The following is a 14,113-nucleotide window of genomic DNA, read 5'->3' on the forward strand; positions in this document are numbered from 1 at the left end:
ACCAACAGATATTTTCATTGGTGGCCCTAAGGCCTACTTCAAATCAAGTCTTACAATAGAGAACTAAACACATAAAAAAATGGCTAGTTAGCCTATTTTCATACCAAAGTCCGCTTCTGGGTCCTCTTGTGGCTCGCATAGCGCCCTTGTTCTTTTATGTTCTTCCTTTATTATTCGTTGTTCCGCTCGGTGAGCTCAACTACCCGCTCAGTGTGGTCTTTCTTGCCATATTCTAAGTGGCCTAAAGGCCTACTTCACGAGCCTGTCATTGCACATGCAATCAATCATTTATACGGTGGCTGTATAGCCTACCTTATCAATGATTCCTCGTAACATAAGAATAATAAAAACATCAATCAAATTTACGTAAAAGTGGCCATAAGGCCAACTCCCCACATACTTAACTTCCTTTCAAGTAGCACGAAAGCTACTGTAGCCCTGAAAGTGGCTATAGAGTCCACTTTGTTATCCATATTTCACAATATGTAAGTAATAAAGAACATAGGCATACCAAAGTAGCTCCAAAGGTCAACTCCCTGCTTAATATCAGCCTCTCTGTTTGCTTTTATTTCCTTACCTGACTCCCTAATGAAACAAGATACCTCCAAAATGATGAAAATGGTCTGCTGGACGATTTCATTTTATCAGTTTCTTTATTGAATCATAAACAATGGATATTTACATCAGTGGCCCCGAGGCTCACATCATATGACGTCTCGAAATAACGAACTACACGTATACAAAAGTGGCCAGTAAGCCTACTCTTATATTAAAGCAAAACTTCCATACTCTTCTGTTGTTTGCACAGTGTTCTCATTCTGCTCTTTTATTTCTTCATTCATCGTTGTTGCCTCGTTTGGTGAGCTTTAACTCCTCATTCTCCGGAACTCTTTCCAGCCATGTTTTGGTGGTATGAAATCTCATTCCATGTAATTTCCTTCCAACCAGAATGAAAGCTACTAAGAACTCGGATTTTAATTATTCGAAACAATGCCAAAGTGGCCTCAAATGCCAACTCCCCGCTGGATATTAGCCTTTATGTTCTCTTTACTCACTCCCTTAACAAGCTGATCAAATCTTGCTTAATTCCTTCTTCCAGCAATGTGCTCACATATACCATATTAGGATCATCAAATTCTCTTAAGTTGATCTCTTCCAACGGGTCTTGCACTTCGTGTTGGCCATCTTCCATTTGAGATGGCGCCATCAACAATTCATCAACTTGGAGTTCATCCTCCTCGTATTCCTCTTCGTGGACAACCTCGGTTCCATAGGTGTCCCATGCTTCCTCTCCCACTACTTTGTCCAGTACTTGCTGCACATGCGCCTTCCATATAGAGGTTGCAGCTACCTCTCTTTCTTTCTGTTTCAAATCAACCATCAATCTCCTCAATCAGCGGCTGAATTATCGGCCTAGACGGCACGATAACAGTAGGTTTGAGGATTCTTTCCAACACCGAGCTTGGAGTTGGTGTTTGCATGTACAACGGATTTTCTTTCTTGCTGTTGCTACGAATTTTGATAGGCCCAAAATCCCCATTGTAATATCTGGCCTCCACTGCACTTGCACTTGTTTGAAAGGGCTGTCCATCCGCTTCTACGACCTCCACGTCATCCCCTTTCCAAAATAACAAAAGCTGGTGCATTGAGGATGGTATGCACTGGTTTGCATGGATCCAATCTCTGCCTAACAACGCTTGGAAGTTGGCGGAGGAGTTTACCACGAAAAATGCACATAAAGATGACATACTCCCCACAATAACATCAGCGGGGAATACCCCAATGGTTTTGGTAGTTTCCCCTGTAAATGCAGCAACCGAAACTTCCGAAGGAATCAAGTCTTCTTCATTTTTGCCGAGACTTTTCAACATTCTTACCGGAAGAACATTCACAGCTGAGCCATTGTCAATCAAGACCCTAGACACTGGTTTCCCATTGACATGGGCCTTGATGTACAATGGCCTGATGTGCTTGGTCATGGCCGGTGTAGGCTTCTCAAGTATCACCTGTTGGGGCTTATTTGGGTGGCCCTGCTTGATAATCACTCTTGAACTCCCTTCAGGGAGTTTATTTGCATGCTCTTTCTTTTGCACTGATTCTTGGGACATCAACTCCCCATCCTCTTCTTCCATCATCTTAAATCTCTGAGGTAGTATCACTACTCCTGTGGCACAATCCACAGTGATGTGAAACTCTCCAACGTAAAAATTGATTGTTTTTTCTCTTTGATCGTCCTCCTCACTTAACAGATCGTCATCAGCGTCTACTAACTTATCCTCAGTAGCCGATCTTCCAAACTTGGATTTACTCCCCACCTGATCTCTGATGACTGGACTATCAATTGTGGGTTTTTTTTCTCAATTTAGCTGACTCTTCTCTCCTTGCAATAGCTCTTTCTCTCAATAGCCGTCTCTTTTGAGTCCTAGTCGGTGGCCTAGGGAACGTTTTGTGTTGGGCCATCCTCCAAGACTCACTGAACTCCCCTCTAGCTGGAAGGACGTATCTGGGCCTTTCTCTCCTGCTCTCAATCATTTTTCCTTTTGATATTTCATCCACACGCCACTCTCTATCTTGGTCAGCTGACTTTTTGTTGATTTCCATCTGTCGCGGCTCTTCTCCATATGTATCTCTCTTGTTCGAGTATCTTTGGTATTGATTGCAAGATGACTCCCCTCTGAACCCTTGATTCTCATGCACTGGTCTCTCGAAGAAATGTTGGTTCCTCGGCCGATAGGCCGCGGATTCACCAATATTTCTAGGGAAATGCTGTTGAACTGTTCTTACTCGATCAGTACTATTCCTTCCATTAGCTTCAAACAGTTGACCCTTTGGGATCCAACATTTCTTAATTATTAGGTCTTTCACTGCAAAGGATCGGCTTCTTTTCTCCTTGAGAAGATTCTTCAAATCTGTCACATTCACATGAACAGAAGCTACTGGGAGAAAAGAATCATCATCCACTGCCATGGAATCATGTTTGTTAGGGAACTTCAAGATTCCATGGTTAATTCTGTCCTGCAAAATATTTTTGAAAGCCCAACACAATTTAGTGGAATGATTATATGAGTCATGATACTTACAGTATTCTTGACTTTTCAAATCGTCTTTAGCAGGCATTTGATGATCGGGTGGAAAAGTGATGAATTTTTCTTTAACCAGAAAATCAAATATGTCGTCTGTCTTGGAAACATCAAATGTGTACTGCATGTCCTTAGGAGGTTGGGTGGTGCTCTTCCTATCTGACTCTGTGGATTTTCTCTTGAGTAAAGGGACTATGCACGAGCCGTTCGATCGAATCTCGGCCAGGGCAATCTCTTCTACCTCTTGGTAATAAGAGCTCACTGTTGTTTTCTTCTTAGCCGACTCCTCTGTCAATAGTTCCTCGTACTCCCCAACCTTTGCTGCAAGTTCAAAAAAATCTCTGAATTCCATACCTTGAAACTTCTTCTGGAGCTCAGAGTCTAGCCCCTTTTGGGCTATTTTGACAAACTCAGTCTCTGGCAGAAACACCTTGCACATGTTCTTTGTTTTCTTAAACCTATCAATGAACATATCAATTGTTTCTTCTTTCTTCTGAGACATCCTTGACAAATCAGCGATGCACACCTCATGCTCAGTTCGGTAAAACTGAGTATGGAATTTCTTCTCCATATCTCGCCAACTTAAGATTGAGTTTCGGGGAAGTGTGGCATACCACGAAAATGCTGTGCCAGTAAGGGTATTTGGGAACAATCTCAGCTTCAAATTAGTAAAGTTTTCCAAGTTTTCCAGCTCCCCACACCTTATAGTGAACCTTGCAATGTGTTCAAGGCTAGATTGACTATTTTCTCCAGAAAATAGGCTGAAATCTGGTACCTTGTAACCTTTGGGAAATGGATTGTTGACATCTACGTAGTCGGGGTATGGCTTGAGAAATTTTGGGCGGCCAATTTGTCTCAAGGCCGGCCCATATAGCTCTTGAATAGTTTCTCTCACCACATCATGATCGATCACTGCTGCATTTCTGTTGGGGAGCAGATGGTGATAATAGTTTGCCCCCCGAGTCTGAGCCCCTGTACTGTAACCAGCATTCCATCCTTGAAAACTTCCATCAACTCCCTGATAACCCAAGTGTGGTATATCATCATACATTCTTGGTTGATACAAAGGATTAGTAATCGCATGGACTTGGTTAACAGGTTGTTTCGAACTCCCCACTCCATCTGTACGTGGATATGGCCGAACTCTTCCACCTAAAGTTTCCTCCCTGTTATGTGAAGGCGTGTACCTTTCTTCCTGTTGGTTTGGGGGTGCGAACTCTGGGCGGCGAGCATCGCCAGCCTTTGAATGTCCCACTCCCTGGTCGAGTTCAGTGAATTGATTACTTCCCTGGACTTGTTTGCTTCCTTGGTTCTCTTCTTTTTTATTTACATTCTGCTCTTTGTTGGCTGACTGGTTCGGTTTACCCAATACTGACTTTAAGCAATCAGACACAGCCTTGGACAATGCTTGTGATATTTCATCAATTTTCATCGCAATCAACTCTTCAACCAAACGGTTTGAAATATGAGCGTACACCTCTGGAACATTATTTGGATGCAAATCCAACTCCCTGGTCGGTTCTTCAGCAGCCGACTGTTCGGTCAGCGGAGCGTGAACCTCTTCCTTGCTTGGTTGAGACTCCCCATCTCCTGGATTGACGTTTTCTTTCCTTCTTGGCGGCATAGTGATGGTCCCACCGGGCGTGCCAAAAATATGTTTGCACAATATTTGGTGTTGCGGGCGTGCCAGGTGCGAAAATGCACCGATTTGTGTAAAATGATAAAAATCTAACTTCTAAAAATTCAAGCGACGTGAATTCTAAATTCGACCGTCAGTTATAGTCTCCTAAAACAAATGCAATGCCAAAATAAAGAAAACTATTGTGAATCGATGCAAATAAACCTCCGACATGATTTTGAATTTACAAAACTGTAGGAATTCATCAAAACTTGAAAATATAATAACTTGTGCTGAAATCTAAAATGAGAAGACGCTAGAAATATACTGAAAAGCTTGAAAAACTATTGCTTGAAAATTGTAAATTTAGCAGAGAGTTTTTTTGCAGATTTTTGTCTGTGTAGAGTTGTGTGTGTGTTGTTTGCCGATTCCTCCATTTTCTTTACTGTGCGGTGCGGTTCCTTCCAATCTCCCATGACTCACGATCTTTTCCCATTTTCTCCAACGATCTCCTTCTCTCTCCACGATCTCTTGGACGTTATCTGCTTATTTAAATACACTAATGGGCTTCTTCTTTTTCTCTATCAATTTAAATTTTTGGGCTTAGACAATTAGTTGGGCTCAATTTAATTTTTGGTGCAAACAAATTTATAACAATCAAATGAATAATATTCTTGTAAAATGTTATAAAAGAACATAAAATGATTAATATAACAAAAAAATATTATGAGCTGTCTTACATGTTAATTTTATGAGACAAATTTTTTATGTGATTCAATTCACGAAAAATATTATTTTTTAATATATGTATGGGTCGGGTCGATCCATCTCATGGATATAACATGAGACTTACATTTGAGACGGTTTTATAGATTTATATATGTGAGACGAATCGACTTGATCCATATTTTAAATGAAAAATAATATTTTGACATAAACTTTTCATGAGTCGGTCGGATATAAAATTCATATAATAGAATCGAACTGTGAACTCTCATAAGATTTTTTTATTTCATCAAATTAGATTTTAAAATTTTGAATTGTTATATCTATACTTCTATACTATATTATTAAGTGTGAGGACATGATAATAACTACTTAGAGAGGATATCGACTTTTTTTCTTTCTAATTTTACCCTTATATGATACTAATATTACATTATTTTTGAATTTCAACACACACTTTTATTTTTATTTTTTTTTATTTCAACCATTCAAATATCAATTTAATCCCTCCATAATTTGTCAAATTTCACTTTAGCCAATCGATAATGATAAAATAAATTATACACATACGTATTACGTGTACTGAGTAACTGAATCCTATCTCAATTATTCGTAAAATAGATGATTTTAAGTTTGAACTTTAAATATAATAATAATAATAATAATAATAATAATAAAAACTATTAAATAATACTCCGTGTATTGGCGGCAATTAACCATCGCGATCATTCAACTTGGCCCATAAATCATAATAATGACACTTGTTCTTTCTTTCCTTTAAAGAAGCAAAGAGACTCCTTTTATTCACTGCCATACAAATTAACGCACAACTCTGATATCATCAATATTCATGTTTCCACTAAAATTGTTGTTCATATTCTTCTCGATTCTATGCTCGATCTTTCTTCTTCGATTGTTCCTGCATCGGAGTGGTCTGATATACGCAGTAAGGAGATTTGCGGGCTGGTTCGAAGATCGGTTCCATGTACACCAGCACTTGAAAGTTCCGGAGTTCAACGATTCCACCCACCAGGAGAACCAACTTTACCGACGGGTTTCTCTGTACGTCAATTCTTTGGCTTCCTTGGAAGATTCCGATTTCACCAATCTCTTCTCCGGGAAGAAGCCGAACGATATTGTTTTGTCGCTCGACGATGATCAGGTGATTTTCGATACTTTTCTCGGAGCCAGGGTTTCATGGCTCAACAGAGTCCAGAGGGATGCTGCGAACCAGGTGGTTACCAGGAGTTTTGTGCTGAAAATCAGGAGAAAGGATAAGCGCAGAGTTCTAAAACCTTATCTGCAGCAGATTCATGCGGTTTCTGATGATATCGAGCAGCGGAGGAAGGAATTGAAGATCTATAATAACTGTGGAGGTAGGTGGAAATCTGTTCCGTTCAATCATCCCGCTAGTTTTGATTCGATGGTTATGGATTCGGATTTGAAAAGCAAGATACGGTATGATTTGGAGACGTTTCTCAAGTCCAAGCAGTATTACCATAAGATAGGCCGCGTTTGGAGGCGCAACTATCTCCTGTGCGGTCCTTCCGGCACCGGAAATCCAGTTTCATAGCTGCTGTAGCGAATTTGCTGGGTTACGACGTGTTTAACGTCCATTTGTCACAGGTGCGGGATGATGCTGATCTGAATATGCTTCTGTTACATACTACGTGTAAATCTCTGATCGTGATCGAACACTTGGATCGTTACTTTTCGGAGAAGTCGAAGGTCTCGTCGTCTGGTTTCCTGAATTTTATGGATGGGATATCGAATTTTCAAGATGAGAGGATCATGATTTTCACCATGAATACCAAAGAGGGGATTGATTCCAACTTGTTGAGGCCTGGAAGAATCGACGTCTGCATCCATTTCCCGATGTGCGACTTTAATTCTTTCAAAGATTTAGCGTGTAATTATTTAGGAGTCAAAGAACACAAACTGTTCCCCCAAGTGGAGGAGATTTTCCAGAGCGGCGCCACCATGAGCCGGCGGAGATCGGCGAGTTGATGCTGGCGAACAGGAACTCTCCGAGCCGCGCGTTGAAGTCGGTTATCACAGCCTTGAAAACGGCATCATCACCGGCGGAGCTGACTTATGCTTCGGAAGATGGTGGTGCCGCCGCTCACTGGAAGGAGACCGTGCCTAAAGAGTTTCGGAAGTTGTACGGTTTTCTAAGGATGAAAAGCTGCAAGAAACCTGGATCGTTTGATCACGACGATGCCGATATGATCGAACGGCGAACAGTTATTTTGAATGAATAATTACATTATTTCATAAGCATTATAGTGAATTTATTTATAGACATATAAATAATTATTTCTCCCATTAACCAAATGAATCGGAAACTTGAGAATTTTTTTTTGTAATCCTAATTAAATCTTATTATTTTACTATCTTATTATAGCATGACTCTTTAATTAACTGTCTTCAAATAAATAATAAAATTTGAGTTAATTCTCAACAAAATTAAAACTATTAGGCAAACTAATCATTTTATACGATTTTATCTTTTTAGCCATTAGATTAGATGTTTTTTTATTTATTAAATAACAATCACTTTCTGTCATTTGATTTTTTTGTCTACGAAAATATCATTGTCTTTGTAAAATAATAAATTGAGCCTTTTTTTCTCCTTTCATCGTCATATATATATATATATATATATATATAATATATATATATATATATATATATATATATATACACGAATTTGTTACCCTATACACCAGGTGTGCAAGGTATCATGAGCACCGTCTACGTGGCGGTGCATGATTGATCAGTCTTTTTTTAAAAAAACAAAACAAAAAATTTTGGTAGTTGTGGGCGTGCCACGTAGACAGACGCTCATAGATGTGCAGAAAAAAGAATGTACAGAGTATGATTGCTCTATATTATATATTTATTTAAAGAAAGAAGATGAGCGGTCAATAATTAATATAGCAAGTGTGGAGGTAGTTAGTTGGCAACAGATTGGAACTCGGAGGGAGCCAGAAAGAAAGACCCTACACTACATTTTGGTGATTCATAAATCACTCTTTCTTTGGAATAAATATATATATATATAAATATCTGTAGATAGATGATTATTAAATGTGATAGATATTTTATTTGGGTCATCAATGAAAAAATATTATTTTTTTATGCTAAGAATATTAATTTTTATTGTGAATATCAGTGAGGTTTACTCATCTCACAGATAAAAATTCGTGAGTACATTTCACAAGAAATATATTTTAAAACAATAGTCACACGCTAAATCACACATGTATATATTGTGTGTTTGAGTAGAATTCTTGATTTCGATAAAAAAAAATTGATTCATCGAGCCACCTAACTGTATTCATTCACAAGTCACTTAAAAGTCACGACACACAATTCAAAAATAATCATAATACACAAAAACATGTTAGGATGACTAATTGTTCTTCTAATATCAATGTCTTGAGTAAGTTTATTGTGAGACGGTCTTACAAATCTTTATATATGAGATGGATCAATTCTACCGATATTCATAATAAAAAGTAATAGTCTTAGCATAAAAAATAATATTTTTTCATGGATGACCCAAATAAGAGATCCGTCTTACAAATACGATTCGTGAGACCGTCTCACACAAGTTTTTGTCCAGTGTCTTATATTAACGACGACATATTTCAAGACATAAATGTAATAAGAACTCCCACCAACTGAAAAGGGGGGAAATTTTGTGTTGGAAATAAAATACATGACTGAAAGAAACACCACACACGCAGGTGTAAATGCTGAAATCAAGTTGATGTTCCATTTCACTCGAGTTAAATGTGCCATTTTTGTATGTTATTTGTAAAATGGGACAATTTTCTTACATTTAAATAACGTAATATAGTCATACTCATACATGCCTACTTAGGTCATCTATATTATATTGTAAAGCAAGAAACCTTCGGCCCGATAATTTTCTTACCCAAAAACACTTTTTTATTAGAAAAATTTAGTAAAATAAAACTCTGAAAATAATATAATTATATTTTCTGTTTGATAATATTGTACATACTAAATTATAGAGTTTATCTTTCTAAATTATTGAGATATTTGATAAGCTCAAATGTGATATATTATTTAAAATAATTTATTTTTTAATAAAACTCTTGTTTCTATCTTTTAGGATAATATTCAATGAATAAACTCTAGAGCAATGAAACTTATAAACAATAAAAAATAGATGTTGAAGGATCTATTTGATGAAAAAGATCTTTTAAGACCCCCGAAGGAGATCAAGACAATCACGTACAACACATAATCACTGTATTGATTACAATGGTGTTTATCAAAGAAGAGTTTGGCTTCACAAACGTTGTATACGTAGTTTTGGTTATTTGGTTTAATAAGTGTTTTGGATTTACTTTCTATTCACTTTGTGAAGAGAGTTAGTTTTTTCTTTATTCACTAGTATCGATTTTGTGAACCGACAAGTTTTCTAGTGAATATTTTTTCCCAAGGCAACACACTTGTGTGTACATTTGTACATGATTAATTCTGTCTTATTTTATTTATCAAAGTTTAATTATTTGATAAATTATATTATTCCGCTGCATGTTATTTAAGGTGTTACACACTGCACATACATCTATCATTGATTCACCAAATATCTATCGATTTAGCAAGGTTCTAAAAAGCGTGAAGTGGGCCAAAGCGCGGATGTCGAGCTTCAAGCTTTTAAAGCTTGAGCGAGGTAATACAGGCTTAAGATTGATTTTTTTTTATTTTAGTGTAATTGTAATTATCTCAAACCAATAAATAATCAAAATAAAACATAAAATGATAAATTTAAGTCTGATGCATTAATTCTCATTTTAAAAAGTAAAAAATCTCAAAATTGCAATATTTATTTGTTTTGCAACTAGACCACAAAAAAATGCTAAATATTTGTCAAATCATTATAAGACATGCTTAATCATAATTAAAATTAAAAAATAAACATTTAACTCATAAACCTAATTTATTATTTTAAATAAAAGACATACCTTCAAAATAAAAATTTAAAAATAAATAGATGCGATTAGTTGTGCTTAAACACACTTAATTAAACGTCTTAATTACGCTTAATTCGGTAAACTACAGTTTAATCGCTTTTTTCCTCTTTTCTCCTAAGTGGAGCATGTTTGTCGAACTTCAGGCTTAAGCGGGCTTCTTAGAACACTGTTATTTAAAACTTTTATGTCAAACAACTCTTTCTAACTTAAATACAAAATTAAACAGAAAAATATTTTCATATAATTACACTTTATATGAACCTTTTCTACATGTAAAATTAGAATCTTACTAAATTTACAAACTTTAATGTATACACATATTCTCCATATTTTGAGATATTTATTATTTGTATTACCGAATAAATCACCAATTTGTTAGAAATTTAAGCCTAACGAATTTAAATTAAGTGCGGAGAACTCGAACGAAATAAAATGAGAAAAATGTCCACAAAGCGAGAAGGCTCATCACCCAAAAAGACGTCTGGGCATATCCTGAGAAGCACGAGAGAGGCTAGGGTGCCTAGGCAACCAGTGGCTGTTTCACGGATTAGTACGAGTTTTTATGAAACAATGTATTCAAATAAATGGTGGTAATATTACAAAAAAAAAAAAAAAACGGAGATTTGTAACTGAATTTGAGACCGACAGTAATTTCGGTCTCAAACGAAGTTAGTAATATCGGTCTTTAAATTTATTTTCATCATGTTTATAATTAAAATTATTTTGTACCTCGATTTTTAATTCTACTCACTAATTGGGAGACCAAATTTTATTAAGGTCTCTAATTTTGAGACCGGTAATATTACAAATCTAATCTTTTCAATAGTAAACACTATAACACGTTTCAATTACTCTATCAAGAGAAATAATTATTGTATTACAAAAAATATTTTCTCAATAATTACGCTATTTGCAATCCCAAATAATCGAATACATGACTCAAGATTTGATACACTACAAAAAAACGGATGGATTAGTGACTGTTTTACTAAATCCGACCCTATAATAGCGACGGTTTTTAAGAAACCCGTCGCTGATCAAAATAAGCGAAACGGTTGTTAGATAAGCGACGGTTTACTAACAACCGCGGCTTTTTTAGCACTGTTTATCGTTCACCGTGCTGTTGTAGATTGCGACGGTTTAACTAAACCGTCGCCATTTTGTGTGACGGGGTTTTAACCGTATTTTTGTACTAACATTTTTTCGTATTTATTTCGTAGATTTGCTAGTCGGTGCGATCTTCAGCGTTACGTGGAACTGCATATCTTCGCGCACATCAGGTTTTAAAACTTTTTTTTTACACAAAATTTTATACATGATTTTAATTTTTGCGTAGTAGTTTATTTGTGAATTTTATGGCAGTGTTTATATACAACCGTCGCTTCATTAAACGACGGTTTTTTAAAAAAACCGTCGATTAATATAGCGACGATTTTTTGACGAAAACCGTCGCTTAATATAACGACAGTTTTGACAAAAACCGTCGCTTAATGTAGCGACGGCCGTCGCTCAGCGGGTTTGTAAAAACCGTCGCTTAATATATCGACGGGTTTGTAAAAATTGTCGCTTAATATAGCGACGGTGTGTATATAACCGTCGCTTACATCAACCGTCGCTAAATTAGCGACGGTTAAACATTAGCACGGTGTGCTTCAACAAAACCGTCGCTACGTGCGATGGGAGTTGAGAAACCGTCGCTTTACCCTTTTTGCGATGGTTTGACCGTCGCTATTTTTTTTTTTTGTGGTAATAAAAATTGTTGACCGAGGCTTGTTATTTTACAAAAAGTTATAGCTGGTGATAATGATACAACCCCAATATTTTAAACAATATAAAAGCCAAAGTGTTTCGATTGTTCTTCCGGCATGAACAATATTACATCTCAACAGAGAGAAATAAATCAAATGTACTTGCATATCGTATTCATATTTTGACATAGAGAGTTTGCAATAAAAGTCGTTGTAGATTGCAAGACATTTCTCATATTTCACGAGAACCACATGTAAAACAAATTATCTTTCCTTGACTTCGAATTGGCTGGTCTATTTGCGAGTTGGTTAATCTTCAAATTGCAATTCCTACAATGGCGTAATTGGACAAACCTGTATCCACCTAATTTTTGTGAGATGAATTAATATCCTACCAATACTATCTAAGGGATGAGTTAAATTTCGAAGGATAACCAATTTCTATGGAAGATGGTCATTTCTGTGGCGAAGAACTACGATTGTTATACCAATTTTCACTTGAGGCATCTGAGTATCTTCGGATACTCCGCCGGTGTCCTTATAATGTATTTTTCCTGGAATAATTTTATTGACAGTAAAATTTATTTGTGAATCGGATCTTATAATCGTCGGAGATTAACAATATATAAAGTGCTGGATAGTTAAAAAACCGTCGCTAAGCATAATTTTTTTTTTTGTAGTGCATGTAGTGATCGCTATATGGCTACTTGCAAGTTTCATCACCATCACATACATATATATACAGCGCAATCGAGGTATAGCAAACCGTTGCAACAGTGAATTATTATAACGATAAAACAGAGACATGATGACTATGAAGACGACGCAGTTGGCTGGAAGTGAGCTTGAATGGCTTTTTCAAGCCATACGTCCGCATTTTGCATGATCCCTGGGCTGAGCCTGACCATAAGAACGCAGAACTCCATCTGGTTAAGCGCGCCATCTCCATCCAGTCACCTTCTCGCACCATGGCCTCCGCATCTTCTTCTTCCAGTCCCAACAGTTTACACTTGTTCTGCAGACTCTCTGGAGTGATCAACCCTTCGTCGGGTCCGCCAGAGCTGGAAACCCCCGCAGAGCTCGCCAACAAACTTATCCACGTCCAACTTTTCCACCATCACATCCACAAGTCTTCATATTCTGTCCCCTCGATCACCTTTGCTTTCCATTTCCTTTGGTTTCTTTATTAGAAATACTGATCAATCGTGGAGGAATTTGAAAGCCCCTGTGGTCCTTTTATAGGAATAGGAATAGGAATACTCATGGTTAGGACGGTGAAGTAATTTTTTCTGACAATTACCCACCAGTACTGTAATTAGCGTCTAGGAGCTACCCTCTGGACCGTAAAAAAAAGATATTGCGGTTGCATGGAAAGTGGACGATTCCCAAATATATTTTTTTATATTGCCCACGGCCGGGTTGACAAGTGTTTGTTCATATATCTGTCGTCGGTGGGTCGACATTATATTCAACAATATGGTGATTTTCCAGGAAGTTGCTCGTTTGGAGGCGGATGGACTTTTATATTGGATGATGGGTGTCGTTGTCCTGACGTGCATGCTAGCTTTTCCTCGAAGTTTCATAGCGAATACATGACTCGTCGATATATTCTTGCACTGTATTGTCTGGTCCGGATTCGCAATATGCCATCAACGATGTTTCCCAAAAGTTGAAATAAGTTTCGGAAACAGCCTCGAAATGCAGAAATAATCGGAATCCAGTCTTTCTTAGCAAGTTTCCACTGTACCAGGGTTACTTGGGTCCTCTCATATCACAGATCCAAGTAGGGGTGGGAAAAAATACCGAAATACCGAAATACCGAAAAATCGTTGCCGAAAAAAATACCGAACTTATCGAAAAAATCGGTATACCGAAAATTTCGGTACGGTATCATACCGTACCGAAATTTTCGTATCGGTAGTCGGTATG

The 14,113-nt window shown here is 37.2% G+C and overlaps 1 pseudogene; it reads left to right on the forward strand.

Annotated features, from left to right (window-relative positions):
- The first annotated feature begins 6,206 nt into the window (after nucleotides 1-6,206).
- LOC140814963 (AAA-ATPase At2g46620-like) lies at nucleotides 6,207-7,700 on the forward strand (annotated as a pseudogene).
- The last annotated feature ends 6,413 nt before the right edge of the window (nucleotides 7,701-14,113 follow it).

The sequence above is a fragment of the Primulina eburnea genome, chromosome 15, assembly GCF_022965805.1.
Source record: "Primulina eburnea isolate SZY01 chromosome 15, ASM2296580v1, whole genome shotgun sequence".
Taxonomy (NCBI): domain Eukaryota; kingdom Viridiplantae; phylum Streptophyta; class Magnoliopsida; order Lamiales; family Gesneriaceae; genus Primulina; species Primulina eburnea.